The sequence below is a fragment of the Phocoena phocoena genome, chromosome 17 (genome assembly GCF_963924675.1).
Source record: "Phocoena phocoena chromosome 17, mPhoPho1.1, whole genome shotgun sequence".
NCBI lineage: Eukaryota > Metazoa > Chordata > Mammalia > Artiodactyla > Phocoenidae > Phocoena > Phocoena phocoena.
This window is the reverse complement of record NC_089235.1, coordinates 30484044-30511220: the sequence shown is the minus strand read 5'-3', so window position 1 is coordinate 30511220 and position 27177 is coordinate 30484044. Positions and strand designations below refer to the sequence as shown.

The 27177-nt window shown below is 38.9% G+C and overlaps 1 protein-coding gene and 1 pseudogene across 1 annotated transcript in view; one reads left to right on the top strand and one right to left on the bottom strand.

The window, feature by feature from the left end:
• The window catches only part of CNBD1 (cyclic nucleotide binding domain containing 1), a 395795-nt gene that overhangs the window by 148171 nt on the left and 220447 nt on the right, over positions 1 to 27177 (bottom strand).
• LOC136137302 (ornithine decarboxylase pseudogene) lies at positions 7271 to 8084 on the top strand (annotated as a pseudogene).

Genomic DNA, 27177 nt, shown 5'->3' with positions numbered 1-27177 from the left:
GAGATGTCTCTAGCAAATAAAATGAAGGAAAAAAATAGAAGTGGAGTTGCAAACAGAAGGGTTAGTTGAAGGTCATTATTTGGCAAATTATTTCCTAAACTAGAATGAAAACAGGAGGATGCACGTAATTGGTAGGAAGTCATAATTGAGACATCACATAACGTAACATATTTGGTGTAATTTTTAAGAAATATTTTCAGAACTGATGCAAAGTGGTAATTCACTGATAGTTGTTAACCAAAATGTACAATATGTTTTCCAAAATACATGTTAAAAATGTATCTGTAGAATAAATTCATCATTATTTCTGAAAACAACCAACTTGTATTTAAAATACAGTAAATAAGTTGTTTTCCTTCACCCTATCTTTTCTAATATTTTTAGAAAATATTATAATCTGTGGGTTTTTTAAATTTCTACATTCATTTCCTGGCAGTTTCATGTTTGCCTTGATTTCCATTTTCAGGCAGTGACTCTGAGATGTAGGTTTTCACCTCTTCTCTCTCTCAACTATTTTATAGATTTTTCTGCTTAGCTGTCTTACTAATTAATCACAAAAAATAAATCATTCATGTCAACTCTAAATTGCTTACTTTGGAGCTATTTAAGCATGTTTTCTTTTTCTTCATATTCAGAGTAGAACTATATTAATCTCTTCTTTAAAAGAGCAAAAATTAAATTTAGTCCATTTTAAATCTCTTCAAAATAATTCTTTCTCTTGAAAACTATAATCATAATATTTTAATAGTCTTCATACTAATATCTGATGTTTTAAAATGCAGTTTCCAAAGCAAATTCTATACATTCTTATTAACATCTTATGGTTTCAACTAACCCCAAATGTGATAAAATTATTTCTTCAATATTTAAACTCAATTATTCTATTGAAGCCCTTAATCCTTCTCCTTTATGGAATCTAATTATTCAGGGATTTAATTACTTTTCTAGAAATGTTCAAGACCTTGGTTCTAGTTATTTACTGCCATTGAACTGAATCTCCGTCTTAGGTTCTGTGAAACACTAGTGCCTTCTGGGTATATTTTGAGTGTAGTGTCTAGAGAATATGACCACTTCTTATACTTCACTGTTATGAATATGATCCAATCCTTATCTTTTTTCTGGATTAATATAATATTTTTGTAAATGTTCCCCCTATTTCACCCCTGCTCCATACTGACTGCAGACAGAAGAGTCCTTTGAAAATATGTCAAGTTTTGTCCTTGGATTCCATTAGGCTCCAAGTAAAAATCCAAGTCTTTTACAATGAGCCAAGCTATCTTTTTAACCTCACCTTCTAAAGTCCCCACTTCTTCATTACCGTTGGTCTCTTTGGTACCCTTCAAACATATCAAGTAAACTCCCACCTTAGGGTTTTTGCATTTCCTATTTCCTCTGCTTCAAAAGTTCTCTTTCAAGGTATCTATATTGTATGTTACCTCACTTCATGTTTCTCCTCAAATGTCAGCTTCTTAGTAAAACGTTCTCTGAATACTTCTAGATATGCTTGAATTATCCACCCCAACTCCTACTAAGACCCATAACTCCCTAATTTTTGTTCATAATACTAATTACATTCCAACACATCACGTATTTTCTTTTTTTTTTTTTTTGCTGTTGGTGATCATCTCCTATTAGAAGATAAGCAAAGAAAGGCAAGGTTTGTACTAGGTTCTATACTATGAGCAGTGCTAAAGAAGCTCAATATATATTTGTGGAATAAATGAATTTTTTCACTGTTTTCTTAGGCTACTTCTGCCTGCTGATGCATTCCCCAAATTGCTTTCAAGTTTCATGACTATCAATTTGCTTAACGCAAGTGAATTTTACTTTAATATCTATCATTACCACATTATATTACATATCTCTCTATAAACCTTCTACAACTACCCAAACTCATGCCCTCTAAATCCAAACCTTTTATTTATTCAAATTATCCTCAGAGCTGTCTTCTTTCTAGTATACTAAAAAACTCTGATTATTTTTTATAATACATGTAATTCTACTACAATATAAGGTTTTATAACTTCATTTATTATAACATGATCAATTAATTAAGGAATATGAATTGCATTTATTTCATAATTACTAGTTACAATGTGAATAAAATAGAAAGCCAGAACTTATGGGTAGTAATAAAACTTTAAGTGTTTTGTGTTTTTATAAAAATGTGTGATAAAAATGATAACAATGAAGATTTGTTCAGCAATGTGGTAGGATTTAGAAGTATGCAATTGTACTATAAAAAGCAAAAAAACAAAAAAAACTCCAGTATTGGCATTCCTATAGGAAAATAGCACCATTATTTTGAGGATTAAATACTCTAAATCTCAATCTTTCTCTCCATTGGAACAATGATTTTGTAAAATGATTTTCAATGTTCTGAGGTTTCTTAGGAATAAAACTATTGTCATAGCAAGAGTCTATTCTTAGCAGAACTAGCCGTACTATTACAATTGGGATCATGAAAATTACTTCTTAAATATTCCCTTTTACATTATACTTCCACTTTATATCCCTTTACTGTTTCCTACTCTCTCCACAGAAAAAAGAAAGATTACATATAATAATAAAAATAATTAACGTCTGAATAGCATTTTGACATTTTCAAAGCAGTTTTACTTATATTGCCTCATTTAATGTTAACAACAATGCTGTAAATTGATATTATTTTCATTATTTAAAGAATGTGATGAGCCCCCGATTTCAAGAAAATACTGATAGTGTCAGACACAACTTAAGCCTGTTCTAGATATTATTTTTCCCTGTCCTGTCACTCTGCATAAGAATAAAGAAATAACATGTTTTTAAAATAGTTTTATCCAAATGACTGCTGTTTATGGTTATCTTTATTTTTCATAATCTATGAAGGCATCAATGATAAGGTGAATAAACAAATAATATCTGTTGTATCTTGTATTAAAAATATTAAATTAAAACTGAAAAGTCAGGAAATATTCCTAGTAAGAATTATGAAAAAGTAAGTTTTAATCTGAGTTAACAAACTGACATAATCCTTGACAGACTGCCTTCAGTGTAAGCAGGATTTAATTAAGGTTACTATTGAACTAGATATTCAAATAACTGAAGACTAAGGAAACATAATAAAGATATACAATCATATTTTCTGGATGAGTAAATCACAATATATTTATTTAGCACTGTCATGTGCAGCTATATTGGAAATGAAGCAAAAAGAAAAATATGCCCCCTGTATATATACTTACCAAAATATGCCCCCATATTTTGAGCCAAGTGGAAAATATTAATAAAAGCTCTATAACAAAAAAATTAGTACATGTAAAGCCCTACATTCCACAATCTGTTCACACACCATTGTCAACCTTCATAAATCCACCTAGCAGGGACCCTACCACCCAGTGGTTCAGAAACTGTGGGAAGATGGAAAACAACAGTACTTGTCATTGAACAAAAATGCAGCATCATAAAACAAACCAAGAAAACAAGTCTGTCTAATTAAAATTTTGATATTTTATCATAGATTTTTACATTAATTTTTATTTTTCAAAATACTGCATTAAGAATATTTTATCATGTTTACTGAGATTTTTGGTACACGCCCTTCAATCTGACACCTCATCTTAATCCCAGCCCTGTTTCCAGATACATTTATAAGTATCACTGAAAAAAGATGACTGAAAAGCTGTAACTATGGATTGAAATAATCTACCTCAACAACAAAAAGTGCATGTTCTATTACACCATAGAATATTAAGCTAATGAGTTCTTATGCCACACTTCCAAATCTAAATCTTAACTTCACAACTTAAACAATGTCACAAGGATGATTACTGCAGCATAGTTTGGAGAATATGTCTCTCAATTTAGAGATTATTGTTAGAAATACTATATATACATTACAAAGAATTAACTCTATAACCATAAACCTGGCAACATTTCCATAATATAGTAGGTAACTGAGAACAACAATCCAAAATATATCAGTATTATGCTAATATTGTAAAATTAATGATAATAAATCATTCTGATCATACACATATCTATACAACAATGTGTGACATTTTAAAAAGTTATATTTGAAGAGATAAAAAGGAAGCAAAGGTGGAAATAAGCCAAATTTCTAAATGACATTTTAAAATAAATGTCCATACAAACAGAGCATGCATGTTATGATTTCATTTATATAAGTGTAAATGTGTTTGAATATGGTATTGAAGAGATACTTGAAATGGTGGTCACAAAAATGTTAATTGTGATAACATCAACGTTGTGAGATTTAAGGTAAATGTTTTCCAAGTAAATGTTGAATTTTTTCACAATTAATATATATTATTTCTATGACCAAAAATTTTAAATGTTTTGTAAGATCACAGAGCAGCAACTGCATTTGAGCTTCAAAAATGAATTTGAGGTCTTTGTTCAAAATGACAGACTGAGCATGAGCTGTAATTCCCTTAGTATTAAAAAATAAACATTAAATGCATAATTATATACTCTTGAAAAAGGAAAAACATTTTGTGTGTGTGGTGAGGATGCAGAGCTCTTGACACTGGTTGTTCATGGGAAGCTTCTCTCAGAGAAGAATATTTAATGGTAAACAGAAGTATGAGGAGGATCCAGCCATATATTTTTGTGACAAGAATAGTTGGGAAATAACTGTCCAAATAGAAAAAAGCACATGTGCAAAGATCAGAAATCCTGAGGGAGAAAAGAGAAGCTGACCAGAGATTTGGATAGCCAGAGAACAATGAGAAGGCTGGACGTTGGGAAGAATGGGCAGGGCCAGATCTCCCAAGGTACATGTGGACTTGTTAAGGAGTTTAGTTTTTTGGTCTTTTTTTTTTAGTTTAGATGTTATTAGAAGAGCAATGGTAAATCAGTAAGCAGATTTAACTGGAGAACCAATGAACTTCAGTTTGTGTTTTGAAAAGAGTATTCCAGCAGCTATGTAAGTACCAGACTGGAAGGCAGAAGTAGTGGACACCGAGAACCTACAAAGGAGGCTATCACAGTACCCAAGTGGGAAGTTATGGTGACTTGCTCAGAGATTGATGTCAGTGTGGAGGGAATGAAGCAGACAAAACCAAGATATATTTTGGAGTTAACCCTGAAAAGACTTACTGATATTCAGGTGTAAAAAGGATACAAAGTATTAAGTATAATGTCTACGTTTGTCACTCCAATGAATCCTCGTCTGATTTATGGAGAGAGAAGGAAATGGAAAAGAAACAGCTTTAGAGTCATTGGGAATGAGGCAGGTGGGCAAAGGAAACTGAGAGTTCTATTTTGGGTATGGTAAGTAGAAGAAGCCAAAAAGATGGCTCAATACATGAATGTAGAGTTCAGAGAAAGGTCATGGTTTATTTGTTTTTGTAATCTCCCAATGGCTAAAAACTAATTTTGTTTCACAAGTTCATAACATTTTACTTGGAAATTTTACCTGTAGAAAGTTATATTTAGGAAATAAAAGTGTGGACATAAATTCATTTATAATAATTTCATCATACATGATAGCAAAGAAATTAGGTGAATGTGCATAAATAATAAACAATACTACAAAGAAAAGTCAGACAGGATTTGATGACTTGTTAGATGGCGCTAAGGGCATTGTTTTATGATAAAGTTAGTATTACAAGCTAGAGCTGAAGAAAAATGTATTATAGAAAGCTCTTTGTACTTTTCCCTTCCTTCTGTTGTTTATACCTATGATAAACAATATATTTACAAATTTTAATACCATATTTCAGAAAAATATAAAAATTTTGTGTAAAATTAAAACACAAAAGAGTTTGTTCTTATAAGTAGCATTTGGAAATGAATTTTTATAATACTATTTGCATTAAAATAACTTGAAATATAGAAATACTTCAAAATGACAAAAGTTAATTATCTTATTTTTTTATCCATTCATCCACCCTATCTTTTTGTTTCTTTCTTTCTTTCTTTCTTTCTTTCTTTTTTGGCAGTACGTGGGCCTCTCACTGTTGCGGCCTCTCACATTGTGGAGCACAGACTCTAGACGCACAGGCTCAGCGGCCATGGCTCACGGGCCCAGCCGCTCCGCGGCATGTGGGATCTTCCTGGACCAGGGCACGAACCCGTGTCTCCTGCATTGGCAGGCAGGCTCTCAACCACTGTGCCACCAGGGAAGCCCCACCCTGTCTTTTGGTTGGAGCATTTAGTCCATTTACATTTAAAGTAAATGTATAAAGTATATGTATATGTATAGCTGATTTACTTTGTTATAAAGCAGAAAATAACCATTGTAAAGACCATTGTAAAGCAATTATACCCCAATAAAGATGTTAAAAAAAATAAGAATAAAAGGAGGAGACAACTGCAAAAATAATAAAAAGTTAAAAAAATAAAGTAAATGTTGATAGGTATGTAATTATTTACATTTTGTTACTTGTGTTCTGATTGTTTTTGTAGCTCTTCTCTGTTCCTTTCTGCTTCTCTTTTTATCTTCCCTTGTGATTTGATGATTTTCTTTAGTGTTATGTCTACATTTCTTTATTTTTTGTATATCTGTTATATTTTTTGTTTTGTTTTGTGGTTACCATGAAGGTCATACATAACAACCTGTGTATATAGCTATCTATTTTAAGTTGATAGTGACTTAAATTTGAGTGCATTCTCAAAGCAGCACATTTCTACTGCCCCTCCATCATTTAATGCTTTTGATGTCATATTTTACATCTTTTTATTTTGTGTGACTCAACTATTTTAGGGATAAATGATTTTACTGTGTTTGTCTTTTAACCTTCATGCTAATTTTATAGATGTTTGATCCACTACCTTTACTGCATGTTTGCTTTTATCGTGAGATTTTTTTCTTTCATAAGTTTCTTGTTTCCAGTTATGGCCTTTTCTTTTCCATTTAAAGAAGTCCCTTTAAGGTCAATCCCCCCAGCCTCCACCACCATGACCCCTCTGCCAGCACTCCAGCACCACCTTGGGCCGGCAATCCTCTATGGGAGGGAGCAAAGCGGCCAGTGGCTGGATGGGTAGCTGATGGGGCAATGGGGACAGCAGTGGGGCAGCCTGTTGTCCTGCATACTGGAAAGTGACATTTCCATGGGGCCAGCCTGTAGTACCCATGCATTCTAAGGTGAACAGCAAATTCTGTGTTTATCAGAACACTTCCACTGCTGTACTGAGGGCACATGCATTTTCAGTGGGACTTGAAATTCCTGGAGAACTGCTTTTGGTAAAAGGCTGGCAACAATTTCTTTAATATCCATGTCTTAATTTTTTGTTTTGTTGTGTTTCAGAAAGACATCAAGAAACTATGAACAACTTTGGTAATGAACAGTTTGACTGCCATTTCCTGAATAAAGGCTTTACTGCAAGGACATTCTGGACCAAAACAAATTAATGAAATTTCTTGTTCTGATGATAAAGCTGCCTTCTATGTTGTAGGCCTGGGAGACATTCTAAAGAAATAACTGAGATGGTTAAAAGCTCTTCCTCTGGTCATCCCCTTTATGCAGTCAAATGCAGTGATAGCAGAACCACAGTGAAGACCTTAGCTTCCATCAGAACAGGATTTGACTGTGCCTGCACGACCGAAATACAATTGGTGCAGAGTCTCAGGGTGCCTCCAGAGACATGTGAATTCTTGTAAACAAGTGTCTCAGATTAAGTATGTTGCTGATAATGGAATCCAGATGATGACTTTTGATAGTGAAGTTGAGTTGATGAAATTTGCCAGGGCACATCCAAAGGCAAAGTTGGTTCTGTGTGTTGCCACTGATGATTCCAAAGCAGTCTGTCACCTCAGTGTGAAATTTGGCACCAGAGTCAAAACTAGCAGGCTTCTTTTGGAATGGGCAAAAGAGCTAAATATTGACGTCATTGGTGTCAGCTTCCACATGGAAAATGTCTGTACCGATCCTGAGACTTTCATGCAGGCCGTCTCTGATGTCTGCTATGTCTTTGACATGGTAGCTGAGGTTTATTTCCACATGTATTTGCTTGATGTTGGTGGTGGCTTTCTCGGATCTGAGAATGTTGTGTTTGAGCTGATTCCTTCAGGCATGCTGGTGGGTGGGGTTGGCTACAAAGTCCAGCCTCAACTACTGCTATTATGCTGGTGGGAGTGACTAGCCCCCAGCCAGCTGTCTACGAGGCCTGGCTGTAACTGCTGCAGCTGTACTGATAATGCAGGGCTGGCCCCTGCATGACTGGCTGCAAGACCTGATGACATCTGTCACAGGAACGCTGGTGTGGGGGGCTGGCCAGGGTGGGAGCTACTTTGGAGGGAGACCAGTGCTGGCAGAGGCTGCCCACCAGGTGGAGCAAGCCTGGCTCCCTGGAGCAAGAGCCACTTTGAAGAGGCACTAGTCCTAGGAGGGGCTGGCCAGGGTGGATTGTTTGGATGGGGGAGTCCTCAGGGGAATGCCAGGACCGAGTACATGGTGTTAGGCTGATGAAGAGTGAGAGAAATGGTACCCACCAGCACCAGGCCAGCTAGGCAGAAGGACTGCTTCAAAAAAATGGAGCCTACCAACCTTTTTTTCCATGGAGAAAGTTCCACCAGATCCCTGCCCTTCTGGCACACTCCCTAAAATTAGCAAATGAATCTCCTTCTTATATGACCTGGATGTTTTTTCAAGCCGTTGCCTCTGTGCTGGGACTTGGAGCAAGTAAGTTTGTGTATGAGCCCTTCAAATGTAGAGTCTTGGCTTCCCACAACCCTCAGGCTCTCCCAAATATTAGCCCCATATTTTTCAAATGCAGAAGTATGGGAGCTCATCTTCCAGTGCAAGTCTCACCTGGTAGGGAGCTCACTCCTTGATCTTCCGGGGACCTCTGCAGGTCCTTAATTGTAGGAAATCTGTCTTGCTAGTCTTCAGGTTGTTCTCAGAGACATATAGTTGTTCTATATGTAGTTGTAGTTTCCATGTGTCCTTGGGATGACGTGAGCTCAGGATCTTCCTACTCCACCATCTTGATCCAGACACCCTAGTATCTCATTTTTTTAATTTCTCTTTTTTATTACTAGTTAGGTTAACCTTTTTTATAATGTATTTATTAGCCCATGCATTTTTAATTGTGAATGTACTTGTGACTCAATGTTGATTTTTCTTTTTTTTTAGACTTTTGATCCCCTTCACTCATTTATACCACCCCCACCTCTTGCCTCCAGCAACCACCAATCTGTGGTCTTTATCTATGAGCTTGGATTTTTATTTTGTTTTATCTTTTTATTCCACTTATAAGATAGACCAGATAGTATTTGTCTTTCTCTGCCTGACTTATTTTACTTAGCACACTATTCTCTTGAAGCCAAAGCATGGAGAAGAGTTCCCTTGTTGTTGTTTGTGTTGGGTGTATATATGGGGTTTTTTCTGACCTATTAAAAATATAAGCACTCACTTTTATTTATAATTACTATTATGCCATTTGTTGGAATAAGGGTATCCTAGTGCAATGCCTTGATCATAGGAGGCTCCAATAGCCAGAAGTAAGTGCATAAGTAATTTGGGAAGCAAAAATACAGAACTAAGAACCAGTGGCCTTGGCACAGCCATGGTGCTTTGAAGAAATGGACCAACCTGCCTTGGGTTACTTGCAGAGGTACTCTTCAGATGTCATTAGAAACCGTTTCCAGGAGAACAACTTCCACACTATGGCAGATGAAAAAGATAGTCACCCAGCATCACAACCTCAAAAGGCATGACAGAAATTTGTCACATACCCAAGAAGAAGGCAGACATAGAAGTGAGAAGTCCTTCAACTACCATCTTACTCCTGCCTCACAAAACCACAAGGACACAAGAGCCACAGCCAAGAGCCCTGCCACCCTCTGCACCATGCTGAGTTTCATCAACTAAGACTGCTTTAATTTCACTTCCTGTAGAGACTAGAAGAATAATTTCTGAATCAGTACATTTTTTTATTTCCCAAGAAAATTTATAGAACTTATATGAGGGTTTTTTTTTTTTAATGTACAGCTTTGGGACTAAACTAAAAAATATTCTTCTGCTTCATTTAAATCAACAAAGGCCACTTGTGCTTATAAGATATAGTTTGAAAGATCATGCACTGGAAAGGATTTTGGCAAGTACGGATAAAACCTGATTCTATACTTATTTGGAATTCAGCACTAACCTTTCATAATCTAATGCAAATAAACATCTATTGAAATACAAGTAAAATGATACACTCAGTTTCTACTGTAAAACTTAGAGTTTGGCAGCTCGTTAACTACAAAGGAAAAAAGATTACTAGAAGCTTTTTAAATAATTGAAATAAGTAATGGATGCCATAAGCCTCCTCAAACTGTGTAAAAGATTTATAGTTTGATCCTGCCAAATGATAACTGGCAGTCTATTAATCTGCGTGAAAAATGAGATATGTTATTTTCTGCATAATGTAACTTGCATAACAATAAAAAGTGTTTGCTAAGGAATGCTGCTGCTTTAGTTCTTGTTCACTCTCTTTAACTCCAGAAAGTGTGTTTAATGTAAACCCTTGGATTGATATTATGCTGACAATCTTCACGTAGTACTATGAACTGATTAGACTAAGCACTAGACTCAGAGTAAAAAGTATTTAAATACAGTACCAGAGTATTATTATTTTGCTGTATGACTGCAGACAGCTCTGTCTTTGGACAGACCCCCAAGTCTCCAATTTATCTTGATAATTAACATAACTTGCTATTGAGCATAAACTTCATTGGATAAAAATCAAGCTCTCATTACAGTTCCCCATGATATCTTTGACAGCACCATACAGTGATGGTAATTTTGATATATAATATAATCCATTTTACCAAAAACATTTATTGAGGGTTCCACATGCGTCTAGAGCCATTCTAAGAGCTTTACTCATTTAATCTTCTCATGAACCTAAAGACGAGATCCTACTATGAACCCCTCTTTGGAAAAGATGAAATTGAGCCAGAGAGATGTTATGTAACTTATCCAAGGTCAAAGCTGCTAAAGTGTGGAGTCTATATTTTATGCCAGGCAGTTTGACTCAAGAGAGATCAAACCTAAGGCCAAATGGATAATACTCTAGGCACACTCTGTTTATCTTTTGAGGATCAGACTTCGTCCTAAGCACTTTGCACACAATAACTCATTACATTTAGTAATGAAAATAAAAACAAAAATAAACAAATGGGACCTAATTAAACTTAAAATCTTTTGCACAGCAAAGGAAGCCATAAACAAGATGAAAAGACAACACTCAGAATGGGAGAAAATATTTGTCAGTGAAGCAACAGACAAAGGATTAATCTACAAAATATACAAACAGCTCATGGAGTCCAATATCAATAAAACAACCCAATCAAAAAATGGGCAGAAGACCTAAATAGACATCTCTCCAAGGAGGCACAAGAAAGGATGCTCAACATTACTGATTATTAGAGAAATGCAAATCAAAACTACAATGAGGTATCATCTCAAACCAGTCAGAATGGCCATCATCAAAAATCTACAAACAGTAAATGCTGGAGAGGGTGTGGAGTAATGGGAACCCTCTTGCACTGTTGCGGAGAATGTAAATTGATACAGACACTATGGAGAACAATATGGATGTTCCTTAAAAAACTAAAAATAGAACTACCACATGACCCAGCAATCCAACTACTAGGCATATACTCTGAGAAAACCATAATTCAAAGGACACATGTATCCCAATATTCATTGCAGCACTATTTACAATAGCCAGGACATGGAAACAACCTAAATGTCCATTGACAGATGAACAGATAAAGAAGATGTGGTACCTATATACAATGGAATATTACTCAGCCATAAAAAGGAACAAAATTGGGTCATTTGTAGAGATGTGGTTAGACCTAGAGTCTGTCATACAGAGTGAAGTAAGCCAGAAAGAGGAAAAACAAATATTGTGTATTAACACATATATGTGGAATCTAGAAAAATGGTACAGATGAACCTATTTGCAAGGCAGGAATAGAGACACAGAAGTAGAGAAAGGACATGTGGACAGGGTGGGGGAGGAGAGGGTTGGACAAACTGGGAGATTAAGAATGATATATATACACTACCATACGTAAAATAGGTAGCTAGTGAGAACATGCTATAAAGCACAGGAAGCTTACCTCAGTGTTCTGTGACAATCTAGATGGGTGAGGTAAGGGGGTGGGAAGGAGGTCCAAGAGGAAGGGAGTATATGTATACATATAGCTGACTCACTTCATTGTACAGCAGAAACTAACACAACATTGTAAAGCAATTATACTCCATTAAAGAAAAGTTAAAAAAAAAAAAACCTATTACACAGAATTAACCCAATTTCAGAATTTAAAAAACAAAAAAGTATGTGACGTTTAGTAACTTGCTTATAATCATATTATGCAATAATTAGTGAAGCCTGAATTCATCTGCCTGATTCAAAAGCCCATGCTATTGACAAGAAGTGTATGGCCAGCTTCAGTTTACTCCAACTTTATGAGATGTATTAAATAGAGAAATCACAGCTATTTACCCAAGTCAAACTACTTTTTTTCTTTTTTTCTTTTTTTTGATATCAAAAATCAAATAGACTGCACAGTAAAAGGAAAAATAGACAAATGTGCTAGCAATGAAAATATATCAGTTATACAGACTCCAAAATTACAGCCAAACCCTCAGGGTGTTGAAATCCCTCTGACATGCCTGAGCTTGTTTAAGAGGAATACTGGCCCTGGGAGTCCATTCAAGCCTCCAGGCAAAGCTCACTATGTATAGGCACTTCAAAAAGGAGACGGAGAAGGACAAGAGAAGAACATATATATATATATATATATATATATATATATATATATATATTTTATGTCAGCCAAAGCACTGTCTACTGCATGCTGCAGAATGCAAAAGAAATCAACTGTATCTCTATATGTAGTCAGTTATCAAAGATTCCAGGTAACAGTGCAGCCATAATGTGGGGTACCAATGTAGCTCTTAACTTTGGCCAAGATGGTCACCTTATCACTGTTACTTTTGGCCTGCACTCTACAATTACAGCTGACATCAAGTCACCAACGTGCTAAGGTTTTTCTTCCATGTTGTTTCCCACTAGGTAAGCTCCATATTTATTTTTCTATTTTCAGATTTTTTGGAATGTATATATATGTACACAGAAAAGAATTCTTTTTGCATAAATTATTCAAAGTCAGCCAGACAGACCAATAATAAAAAAGCTGATTAGAAAAGAAATACTATTGTTAATCAACTTTAAAGTTCAGAAATCAAATGGTGCATAACAATTGCTGATAACTCTGCAACATTAACTTGCTTTTTGGAGTGGATTGTTTTTTAAGATAATGTTCATCTGCTGATACATCTGCCATTAAAGCTCATGGATACAGAGGCTTTCTCTAAGCTTTACTATCCAAATAACTCCCCCTATGCAAGGGGTCACAAACTCATTTAGCTCTGTACCTTAGACTTCAAAGTAAGTGATTTTTATCAAATTCTAGATCTTGGACCACTTCATTGTACAGCAGAAACTAACCACTTCCTTCCCCCAAATGCATGTAGAAAATAAGTATATTCTTCCTGTTTTTACTTACTTCCTGACAAGAATTCTAGCAGGGAACTGCGTTTCTGACTCATAATTGCTATAGCAGTATGCTTCTGAATTTTATCTTTAATAGAGAAACAAAAAGAGAATGACAGCACCATGATTTTCTATTCTTTATTCCCATAACAGACTGAAAAAACCCAACCCCGATTAAAATTAAATTTGTCAAAAGGCATTACACAGCAACATTCTTTGAATATATACGCCTGGAAAAAATAATTTCAATAGCAAACCACAAAGACATATCTATGTGTCTGATTTCAAGTGTATTTTATCAGATACATTTAAACTATCATGGAAATAATTATGAAGCAAACAAATTATTAGTTGCAAAACAAGCGGAAACTCTTCAGTTTCATTTGTAAAATAATGGTAATATTATTCACCTTAAAGAGCTATCATGAGGATTAAATGAGACCATGTGTGCAAAGTATTTAACATAGTGCTGGTACACACTGGGCACATAATATGTGTTAAGTATTAATACTGAGTAGGACTGTTACCCACACAATCTCCTTAAGAGTGATTGACACTATGACTTCAAGTATCACTAAATATGAACAGCTTCCATGTGTGTATTTCTAGACTATAAATGTCTCTGAACTTCAGAAAAATATGTAACAACTGTACATCTCTACTTGGATGTTTCTAAAGCTCTATTTCCAGCTCAGTGTGCTGGAAATAGAGCTTTACATTTTCATCAAACCAAACATAATTCACCTCCATTCAAAAATCTGTGAGTTGTCCTAGATTTTCTCTCTTTTACATCACACACCTAATGTTTCCTAGTTCTGTTGATTGAACTTTCTAAATATATTCCATGTCTATATCTCCTTATCCATATTACCACTGCCATTGGTGTAGTTCAAGATCTGACCATTTCTCGCCTGGATTCTTGCCATCCTTTTTAATTGGTTTTTCAGCTTCCATGTGTGCCCCCTTCAGCATATCTTCTACACTGCCACTAAAGCTGCCAAATGTAAATCTGACCATGTTACTCACTGGCAAAATACTTCAGTGACTCCCAATTACCTGCAGAAAAGAGACCAAATTTTTTCATGTCTGGATCTCTTGGAAGACAATAAATATCACCTTCTTACTTTCCAAATTGGAAAGGTAATAAGAAATAAAATAAAAGAATGAGAAATAGGTGACTAAAACACCTCCTTTATTACTGATGAAGCTACGATGAATATATAGTTTATACTTGCAGTCAAGTGTGTCTCTTAACCTTGAATCCTATAATCAGAAAACTTACCCTCCCAGCCCCAGGCAGAGCTAAACTAGAGCAAGTCTTCCCACCCTGGAGAAGGTGCTCCCTGCTGGCAGTACACTTCAAGAGGAAGAATGGTTTACCATAGGAGTTTTACAGTTTCAGGTCTTATGTTTAAGTCTTTAATCCATTTTGAGTTGATTTTTGTGTATGATTTAATGTAAGTATACAATTGCATTCTTTTGGATGTGGATATCCAGTTTTCCCAACACTATATGTTGAAGAGACTATCCTTTGAGTATTCTTGGTTCCCTTGTTGACTGGTGATGTATACCTGAGTTTATTTTGGGGCTGTCTATTCTGTTGCATTGGTCTATATGTCTGTCTTTATGCCAGATGTTAGTCTTGGCAATGACTTCTTGGATATGACACCAAAAGCATAGGTAACAAAAAACAAAAAAATAGATTAGTGGGACTGCATCAAATCAAAAAACTTCTACAAAGCAAAGAATGGTGAACACAATAAAAAGGCAACCTATGGAATGCGAGAAAATATTTGCAAACTATATATCTGAGAAAAGGTTAATGTCCAAAACACACGAGGAGCTCCTCCAACTTAACAGTAAAACAAATAAATGACACAATTTTTAAAAATGGGCAGAGGACTTGAATAGACATTTCTCAAAGAAGATATACAAATGGTCAACAGTCACATGAAAAGATACTCAACATGACTAATCATCAGAGAAATGTAAATCAAAATCACAATGAGATATCACCTCACACTTGTTAGGATGGCTGTTACCAACAAAACAAAACAAAACAAATACAACAACAAAAGAAATGACAAGTGTTGATGAGGATGTAGAGAAATTGTGCACTGTTGGTGGAAATGTAAATGGTGCAGTCACTATGGAAAACAGTATGGAGTTTCCCCAAAAGATTAAAAATAGTAATACCATATGATCCAACAACCCTAATTATGGGTATTTATCCAAAACAAATGAAATAACTGTCTCAAAGAGATATCTGCATTCCCATGTTCCCAGCATTATTCACAGTAGCCAAGATGTGGAAGCAACCTATTATCCATCAATGGGTGAATGAATAAAGAAAATGTAGTATACATATCAAATGAAAATATGTAGTATATATATTAGCTCTGAAAAAAGGAAGAAAATACTACCATATTTGGCAGTATGGATTAATCTCGAGGACATTATGCTAAGTGAAATAAACCACTCATTGAAGGACATGATACCACTTATATGAGGTATCTAAAATAGTCAAACACATAAAAACAGAGAGTAGAATGGTGGTTTCTCAGGACCAAGGGGAGGGGGAAATGGGGAGTTGGTTTTCAATAGGTATAAAATTTCAGTTATGCAAGATAATTAGCTGTTAGATATCTGCTGTATAGCATTGATTCTATAGTTGACAATCCTGTGTTTTGCACTTAAAAGTTGTAAAGAAAATAGATCTTTACCACAGTGAAAAATCTTATGACAGTGAAAAAAAATTAAGTTTAAAAAGAGGAGGAATGGTGAAGATATGCCAATACTTCCATTTAAATATATCTAAATTTACCTCTCAAAGAGGTGGTTCCACACAACCTCCTTAGAGTAGAGTGAGTTAGTAAGCCTGGGTATGTCACCCGGTGGAGCTCCTGTCACTTGGAAGAAAAATCAGGTATGCTCTTCCCTAACAAGGAGTCTGGCAGACCAAGGCCTTTGTGATCTGACCTGTAGCAGCTACTCCTATAGCCTCATCCTCTGACACTCCCTGTCACTCAGTGTAGGTTCTGCTATCAATTTCAAAGTGTGTTTCATAGATTGTTAAAAGGTTATAAACCAGGGCTTCCCTGGTGGCACAGTGGTTGAGAGTCTGCCTGCCAATGCAGGGGACATGGGTTCGTACCCCGGTCTGGGAAGTTCCCACATGCCGTGGAGCGGCTGGGCCTGTGCGCCATGGCCACTGAGCCTGCGTGTCTGGAGCCTGTGCTCCACAATGGGAGAGGCCACAACAGTGAGAGGCCCATGTACCACAAAAAAAAAAAAAAAAAAAAAAAAAGGTTATAAAAAAGAAGGATGGTAATAGAAGAAATTCTGTGATCTAGAAATTTTGCAAAGTGCTGGATCAAATAAAGAGCTTTCTTCACTGTAAGTACTTTCAGATCCTTTAATATGCTAATGGGTATTGTGACTTTCCAGGAAGGGGATAGACAATACATGTGTTACCAGATCATCTTACAGGATGTTTGCTGAGGCATACTTTGGAAAATGCTACTGTAGTAAAAACATTTCACTCACAGTTTTGAATATATCTTGTTCTCTCTTGTCTCTAAACCACTGGACATGATGTCCCCACTGCTTCCGCTCCTTAACCAACTCCCCACAGCTCTTTAAGACTAGATCCAAGAATTACCTGTTTAACCTTTTTCAGTCCTTAGACTTTCCTCCTTATTTTCCTACTTCTGTATTTCTTTAGTGCTTCAGGCTCTTACAAGCATATGAATTTTCACTTTGTATTACTGTTGGCTTCATTTGATTTTCCATCTCACCAAATTGAAGATACTGGAGTGTAGAAAATATTTTATCTTTGTATCTTAAAATGTTAGGCATTTGGTAAATCATTGTAGAAAGAAGAATGCACTTGGACTTGGGTGTCAGTTCTAATTTAACATGATGCTCTGTGCCTGCTACCTGCTTGGCTCCCAACCCTTGTCTCAACCCCCTGCCCAGTGCCGAATTCCAGTCACCCTGAACTTAATTCCGCTCAGCCCTGTTTCTTTTCTCTCTGGCTTTCCCATATACTGTTCTCTCTTTCTGGAACCCCCTAAAGCTTCTGTCCACTGAACAACTTATTTATTTTTCATGCATTTTAGTCCTTCTAAGATCTCCCAAAATGAGATAAGATGTTTTTGTACAGGTCTCAAAGTACAGTTTATCTATCTCCAACATATGTTATTGTAATTGCTTATTATTTTATTTATTTATTTATTTTTTGCGATACACGGGCCTCTCACTGTTGTGGCCTCTCCCGTTGCGGAGCACAGGCTCCAGACGCACAGGCTCAGCGGCCGTGGTTCACGTGCCCAGGCGCTCTGTGGCATGTGGGATCTTCCCGGATCGGGGCACAATCCCGTGTCTCCTGCATTGGCAGGCGGACTCTCAACCACTGCGCCACCAGGGAAGCCCAACAATTGCTTACTTAATTGTATATTCTATGTAAATGCAGGTGTGGGGCCTTTAGGGACTTTCCACCCCCTCACTTGTTCCCGTAAACCAATTCTTCTCCCTATCGTGCGCCACTCCTTCTCCCTATCGAAACCAATTCTTCTCCCTATCGTGCGCCACTCCTTCTCCCTATCGAAACCAATTCTTGGAGTTTTTCAGTTGACGGGGACTTGCCAGACAGCGGGTAATTTTCCAGTTGCCCGTAACAGGTATACGCCCTAACCGCCACAATGAACAGACAACTATAACGGCCAGAAGGTGGGGCAAAAGTTCCTAAGCCAATGAATTCAAAAGTCACCACATTTACCCAATCATTGTGAGAATATACCCGCCCTATGAGTAAATAAACCTATAAAAAGTATGTGATTCCGCTTTTAGGGGTTCCCCATCGGCCTCCTGCGTGAGGTTCAGGGAACCCCGGTGCATCGGCTCCTAATAAACCTCTTGCGTGTTGCAGCGGCTCTCGACTCTTGGCGGTTCTTGGGCGAGTTGGAATCCTTCGTAGACCGTTTGGGTCTAACATTTGGGGGCTCGTCCGGGATCCCCACTCGCCCCCGGGTCACAAGAACATCGGGAGTCGGAGGTATCAGGTAGGCTCGAGCCCAATTGTCTGTTTGTTTGTCGTTTGTTTGTTGCTAGCCGCCATTAGGAAAAAGCCGTGCGAACCGGCTTGCTGTGGAATCTGTATTGGACTCCTGGCTAGGCAGACGTGCCGAAAGCTGGTGTCCACGGGCCCCGGGGGACGCCCTGGTGGTCCATCTGGAAGGAGAAACAAATTTTGTCTCCCCTTCATCTGGTTCTGGCAGGTTATATAAGCTGCCATCTGAATTTGAGTTGGTTTCGGGTTTAAGTTCGCGGCGGCTGGTTCTGGCAGGTTATATAAGCTGCCATCTGAATTTGAGTTGGTTTCGGGTTTAAGTTCGCGGCGGCAATATCAATGTGTGTCTTTTGAAATTTTATTGTTTTTCTGTACTATTATCTTTCTTTTGACGGACGACAATGGGACGAACTATGACGACTCCTCTTTCTCTTACCCTAAGCCACTGGACTGAAGTTAGGGCTAGGGCCCACAACCTTTCGGTAGAAGTAAGGAAAGGAAAATGGCAAACGCTGTGTACCTCTGAGTGGCCTACATTTCAGACAGGGTGGCCACCCGAAGGATCTTTTTTGTTAGATAAGGTTGGGCTAGTCAAGTCTAGGGTCTTTAACACAGGACCCCACGGACACCCAGACCAGATACCATATATCTTGGTCTGGGAAGATCTAGTTCTCTCCCCGCCTCCGTGGGTCCGGCCCTTTGTTTCCTCAACAGGCACGTCTGCATGCGCTCCAGCACAATCGGAGATATTGGCCCTGAAGAAAACCCCAGACACGGAAAAGTCATCTGCTGCCCCGGACCCGCCAAAGGCGATATATCCTGACCTGCAGTCTGATTTGCTTCTTCTAGATTCCCCACCTCCTTATCCTCCGGCCCTAAATCCCATGTCGCCCCTAGGACCCCCAGCTTCACAACCCTCCGCACCAGTAGGGCCACCTGTTATGGCGGAAAGGGGGGGTCCCTCGGCGGGCACCAGAAGCCGGAGGGCTGTTTCCCCGGATTCTACTGCTTTACCCCTTAGAGAATATGGCCCCCCCGATAACCACGGGAATAGGCCCCTTCAATACTGGCCCTTTTCCTCTGCAGATCTTTATAATTGGAAGATGCATAACCCTACTTTCTCTGAAAACCCACAGGCTCTTACTGCTCTAATAGAGTCTCTTGTCTTCTCCCACCAACCCACCTGGGATGATTGTCAACAGCTCCTCCAGACTCTCCTCACAACTGAGGAGAGGCAACAGGTTCTCCTGGAGGCTAAAAAATGTGTTAGGCGCCAATGGACAACCTACCCAGTTGCCTAATGAGATTGATGCCGGTTTTCCACTCGTCAGGCCGAATTGGGACTTTAATACCCTGGAAGGTAAGGAGCACCTGAAAATGTATCGCCAGGCTCTGGTGGCGGGTCTCCATGGAGCGGCCAGGCGCCCCACGAATTTGGCTAAGGTAAGAGAGGTAACTCAGGGGCCCCAGGAATCGCCAACCGTGTTCCTAGAACGCTTAATGGAGGCTTTTAGACGATTCACTCCTTATGATCCAACCTCTGAGGAACATAAGGCCACCATAGCAATGGCCTTTATTGACCAGGCGGCCCCTGATATTAGAAAGAAGTTACAAAGGCTGGATGGCCTACAAGGTTTCTCCCTTCAGGACTTAGTAAAAGAGGCAGATAAGGTATATAATAAGAGGGAGACAGAGAAAGAAAGGGAAGAAAGAAAGCAGAAGGAACAAGAGGCTCGTGAGGTAAGACGAGATAAGAGGCAAGAAAGACATTTGAGTAAGATACTGGCCACTGTAGTCAGAGGAGGAAACAGTAGAGACAGAAATAGACAGGAAGGGCGAACAACGGATAGAAGGCGGCCATTAGACAAGGACCAATGTGCCTACTGTAAAGAAAAAGGTCATTGGGCAAGAGAATGCCCTAAAAAAAGGAACGGGGGAAGGATCACTAAGCCTTTTCATCTGTACGTGGCCGAGAATAAAGGTATTGCAAAGGGAGTACTAACTCAGAAACTGGGCCCCTGGAATCGCCCGGTTGCGTACCTATCAAAGAAATTGGATCCTGTGGCAGCAGGATGGCCCGCCTGTTTAAAAATAATCGCCGCGGTGGCCGCTTTGGTCAAAGATGCTGACAAACTGACTTTGGGGCAGAACCTAACGATAACAGCCCCCCATGCATTAGAAAGTGTAATTCGCCAGCCACCCGACAGATGGCTAACAAATGCCAGGATGACTCATTACCAAGCCCTGCTGTTAAACTCAGATCGTATTAAGTTTACCTCAGCCACAGGACTCAACCCGGCCACCTTGCTACCCGACCCTGACCTGGAAAGCACTACCGTCATCCATGATTGTCAGGAAGTACTGGCTGCAGCACACGGTAGCAGACCAGACTTGATGGATCAGCCCCTCCCCAACGCCGACGTTACCTGGTTTACTGACGGAAGCAGTTTCCTAGAGGAAGGTAAGCGTCGGGCGGGAGCTGCCGTGGTAGACGGGAAAGAGGTCATCTGGGCAGCCGCATTACCGCAAGGGACATCGGCCCAACGGGCTGAACTAATCGCCATGACTAGAGCATTGGAACTAGCAGAAAACAAAAAGGTAAACATCTATACGGACAGTAGGTACGCATTTGCTACCGCCCATGTCCATGGGGCCATTTACCAACAAAGAGGGTTGCTCACCTCGGCGGGCAAAGAAATTAAAAACAAAGAAGAAATAGTGGCACTGCTAGCTGCCCTCATGCTCCCCACTAAAGTCAGCATCATTCATTGCCCCGGACACCAGAAGGACAATACCCCGGTGACAAGAGGCAACAACATGGCAGATAGGGTGGCACGAGAAGTGGCTCTATGGGAAATCATACTAGAACTATCAGATGAGAGTCCTGGGAAACCAAATGATAGGGGAACAAGTACCCCAGCCATAACTAAAGGAACATTATCTCCTCAACAAGCAAAATCCATGCTACAACAGATTCACAGATGGACACACTTGGGAACCAAAAAGATGGTGTCCCTACTACACAAGACAGGTTATGATACCCCTGGACTAACTAAATTAGCTGAGCAGATTGCACGAGAGTGCATTCCATGCCAACAGGTAAACTCCCATAAAGGAAAACTTGAGGTCGGAGAAAGGCTCAGAGGAGACCGCCCAGGAGCCTATTGGGAGGTCGACTTCACTGAAATACGCCCTGGAAGGTACGGTAACAGGTATCTTCTAGTTTTTATAGATACCTTCTCAGGATGGGTAGAAGCTTTCCCGACGAAGAAGGAGACAGCTACTGTGGTGGCCAAAAAGATCTTAAAAGAAATTTTCCCCCGGTTCGGGGCACCAAAGGTAATAGGATCAGATAATGGTCCCGCCTTCGTCGCCCAGGTAAGTCAGGGTGTGGCCAAATACCTGGGGACTGATTGGAAATTACATTGTGCCTATAGACCCCAGAGTTCAGGACAGGTAGAGAGAATGAATAGAACTCTAAAAGAGACCCTAACTAAATTGTCCATAGAGACTGGCGGTACAGATTGGACGGTGCTCCTTCCCTTAGCCCTGTTCCGGGCTAGAAATACCCCCTCCCGCTATTATCTTACTCCATTGAAAATACTATACGGGGCCCCACCTCCTCTTTTTACGCTAAGGGAAAAATTAAGTCCTGACTGCCAGAATAACACTGACTTATATGCTAGGCTGTTGGGACTCCAGTTGGTCCAAAAGGAGGTGTGGTCCCAGCTGGCAGAGGCTTACCGACCAGGAACACCAGCAGAGGCTCATCCCTTCCAAGTCGGAGATTCCGTGTACGTCCGTCGGCACCGAACCCAGACTCTAGAGCCTCGGTGGAAAGGACCATACATCGTCCTGCTCACCACCCCCACGGCTATAAAGGTAGACGGCATCGCTGCGTGGATCCACGCTTCACACGTGAAGGCCGCACCAGCATCTGCAACATCGGAATGGCGAGCCCAAAAGACCAGCAACCCGCTCAAGCTCAAGCTTCTGCGATCATCAGACTTATAACTTTAACTTTGTTACCCCTACTGACTGTGAGTAATTTTAGTCCTCACCTGCCCCAGCGTTTAACCTGGCAGGTAATTTCCCAGACTGGAGATGTAATATGGTCTGTTAGCAATATCGCTCCCCCATGGACCTGGTGGCCAAACCTTTTTCCTGATGTTTGTAAACTGGCCATAGGGGCTCCCGGTTGGGATTTAGAAGACTATTATGATCAACATAATGTTCCAAAATTTTTATCAACTAGAGCTGATTCCTCCGGAAAGGGTTGCAAAAACGGGATTCGGAGGACTGGGCTCAGAGCTCCTGCTTTCTACATATGCCCCGGGTTCCATCGCCACAGGTCCCTTAATTATAAATGTGGAGGAACTGAAAACTTTTATTGCAAAAGCTGGGGATATGAAACCACAGGAGACACCTATTGGAAGCCCACCTCTGGTTGGGACTTTATTAAGGTGACAGCCAATTGTACACACCCAACCAACCCCTTAACTTATAGGCCTGAATGTACTAAATGGTGCCATCCCCTTAAGATCTCTTTTAGTGAACCAGGAAAAAAAGATAAAAAACTGGATAAATGGCCATTCATGGGGAATCAGGTTTTATAAAAAAAGATATAATGATGGATTACTAATGACCATCAAACTAAAAATTGAAACCCCTACTCCAGTTCCTATAAGCCCCAACCCTGAGATAGGGCACTCTTCGCTACCTTTGGCCCCTCCCACAGCGTTACCAGAGATAAAAAACCAAACTTCTGAGCCAAAAAGAATGACAATCAAGCCCAAGACCCCCCTGGGACCGAATGCTCTCATTGGTCCAGGCGGCTTTTGAGGTTTTAAATGCCACAAACCCGGAGGCTACCAAATCCTGTTGGCTTTACTATGCTGCTCCTCCCCCTTATTATGATGCTATAGGATATAATTCTAATTATAATAATGTTAACACTCCAGATCAATGTCGATGGAAACAAGAAAAAAATAGTAAATTGACCCTGGCCTCAGTATTAGGAAACGGTACATGTGTAGGAACGCCCCCCTCGTCCCACCGACATCTTTGTGCCAATTTAAGCCTCCCACAGGGCTCAGGGTATCTCCTCCCTCCTCCGGATGGATGGTGGGCATGTAACACAGGATTGACCCCCTGCATTTCTTTAGAGGTCCTTAAAGCTTCAACCGATTTTTGTGTGTTAGTTCAGCTGGTCCCCAGACTCATTTATAAAGTTCCATAACTCAGTTAAAAGAATCCCTCACCTCGCTTTCAGAGGTGGTAATGCAAAACAGGAGGGGATTAGATCTGCTGTTCCTTAAGAAGGGCGGACTATGTGCTGCACTAAAAGAAGAATGCTGTTTTTATATTGATCATTCTGGGGCTATTACCAAAACTATGGACAAACTTAGGGAGCGCCTGGACAAAAGACAACAGGAAAGGGAAAATCAAAAAGGATGGTTTCAATCGTGGTTTGATAAATCTCCCTGGCTTACTACTTTAGTTTCCACCTTGTTAGGGCCCCTCATTATTTTATTGTTGCTTTTAACTTTTGGACCATACATTCTGAATCGCCTGATAGCCTTTATTAGAGAACGCATTAGTACGGTACAAGTTTTAATGCTAAGGCAACAATACCAAAACTCGCAAAAAGAAACTGAAATTCCATGATTGAAATTAGTTACAAAAAAAAAAGGGGGGGAATGTGGGGCCTTTAGGGACTTTCCACCCCCTCACTTGTTCCCGTAAACCAATTCTTCTCCCTATCGTGCGCCACTCCTTCTCCCTATCGAAACCAATTCTTCTCCCTATCGTGCGCCACTCCTTCTCCCTATCGAAACCAATTCTTGGAGTTTTTCAGTTGACGGGGACTTGCCAGACAGCGGGTAATTTTCCAGTTGCCCGTAACAGGTATACGCCCTAACCGCCACAATGAACAGACAACTATAACGGCCAGAAGGTGGGGCAAAAGTTCCTAAGCCAATGAATTCAAAAGTCACCACATTTACCCAATCATTGTGAGAATATACCCGCCCTATGAGTAAATAAACCTATAAAAAGTATGTGATTCCGCTTTTAGGGGTTCCCCATCGGCCTCCTGCGTGAGGTTCAGGGAACCCCGGTGCATCGGCTCCTAATAAACCTCTTGCGTGTTGCAGCGGCTCTCGACTCTTGGCGGTTCTTGGGCGAGTTGGAATCCTTCGTAGACCGTTTGGGTCTAACACAGGGACCATGTCTATCTTGCTCACTAATCTGTCCCTATTGCCTAGCACAGTATCTGATACATTGTAGGTGAGCAACAACTAGTCATTAAGTGAATGAACTATTAGTTATGCTTCTCACCCAGGCTCCAGACAATAGTCTGAAATTTTATGACATTTATTTCATCAATGTCCCACTACACTGTCTGTTTTTAGGTAAGGTGATAGGTGCATATTTTACTTTTACTTTTCTTTTTTCTTATTCCCAATGCTTCTGTCCATAATTTGTCACCTGCATGCTGGGACATGACTTACAAATCAGTTCCTACTTCTTCCATGTCATGCTGAAGTCTTTCTCTACAAATTATAGCTTAAAGTTCCTTCAGGTTAACCAGAGCATACAAAAGGCTGAGAAACTCTGCAACAGCTTGTTTCCATTGACATTAAAATAGTGGGTCACACTATATCCAGAAAATTCATGTGGAAATGGCAGTCTGATATATTTCTTCAGAGAGCAAAACAATTACAGACAAGGAATTTTCTTTCCCAAGAGACTAGTAAAATGCTTTCCCCATGTCACCTTCCAATATTTTATGTTGTGGTGAGTGACTACATCTTTTCTATCCAATTAGACCTTCAACAAGCTGAATAGTAAATAGCTAACCAGTCAAGTTAGAAACATATGTGAGCATATAAACCTGAACCACTGTTTTTCAAAATTGACCACATAAAGAATGCTATGGAATACCCTCCTCAATAAATGTGAAGGAAATTCTATTAATATATTTCTTATCCTTTCATCTAGTGCTTATTGTAAATCATTTTGATATTATTTTAAATGAGGATCATGGTTAGGTTAAAAACCTTAAAGGGGGTAAAACTAATAGGGCACAATTTCCTGAAACAACAATGGTTCCCACAAAGCAAAAATATACTGCTTTAGTTAAACTTGTGACCTTATTTTTTATTATTTTCTTCTGTAACATACATTTATTAATGAAAATTTGTGAAATAAAATTCATCTGAAAACCCACTATAGAAATGTTAGAATAATGTGGGGCTGGAATTATGTGTACGTATTTGGAATATGTAGAAAATAGGTGATTTAGTATGGAGGTGGTTGAGAGTTATCAACCTGGAGCCTTCTTGACAAGGAATATAGGATTAGTTCTATACAAAATAGTGAATTAAGTGAAATTTTTATTATCCTAATTTCCAAAATGTCTCCTTAGCCTTCTTCTTTAGCTAAGCCTTAATAATTCCTTCCTTCTGTAATTACACTTATATCTCCACCCACCCATGCCATGGCCAACTCCAGATTCTCCCCACATTGATTCACCCTGCATATAACTCACAGATCTTTTTCAAAATAAATGTGATGGTGTCAGTCTTCACATTAAACACATTTAAATCCGCTATTGTCAACTCTTTGATATGCGTACTAGGTCTTTGATATTCTAACCTTGACTTCTCTAACCTAATTTTTCAGCGTTTAAATAAGACAAAGAAAATGAACACACTGAAGCTCTAGAAATAGTTATTGTAATAATAACTATTATTATAATGATGATGATGTTAGAAAATCTTTACTTTTTAAAAAAATTCCAATTATTATAGTGAAAAAATATGATCTTGGATGAAAATTTACAACGTACAAAAAGATATACAGAATATGACCCACACTCTCCCAACCAAAGTTAACCACTATTAATATGTTGTAATACAGCTTTCCGCAATCTGTTTTTCATACGTACTTATGTAGTCTAAATTAACAAAGGTATTAATTTAAAAGGGGCAGAAACACATTTATGATAATTTAAACAATGAGAGTGTATGGGGCACAGAAATATATATGAAAAGTACATGATAAACAGTAATTTGTGTATTTCCCCACTTCATAATGGTTCCCTCATACTTGGTAATTACCTAGAGAATGTATTCAATATAAGGGTCCTCCAATGTGGCTAGGGGACCATGCATTGGGCATATGTGACTGTGGTAGGTAGACACTGTATATTTCCTTTCCTTGATTTTAATTTTCTTTATGGCACTTAACACTATTACCATGGTCTCAATGTTTGTGTCCCCCCAAATTTCACATGTTGGAGTTTTAACTCCCAATGTGATGGTGTCAGAAGATGAGGCCTTTGGGAGGCGCTTAAGTCATGAGGATGGAGCCATACTACAGTTTTTTCACAGCTTTATTGAAGTATGATTAAAAATAAGAATTGCATATATTTAAGGTGTACAGTAGGATGTTTGGATATATGTATGTAGGGTGAAATGATTTCCTCAATCAAGCTAATTAAAATATCCATTACCTCACATAGTTACCATATTTTTGTGTATGTTATGAGAAAACTTGAGATCTACCTCTTAGTAAATTTCAAATATGTGATAAATTAT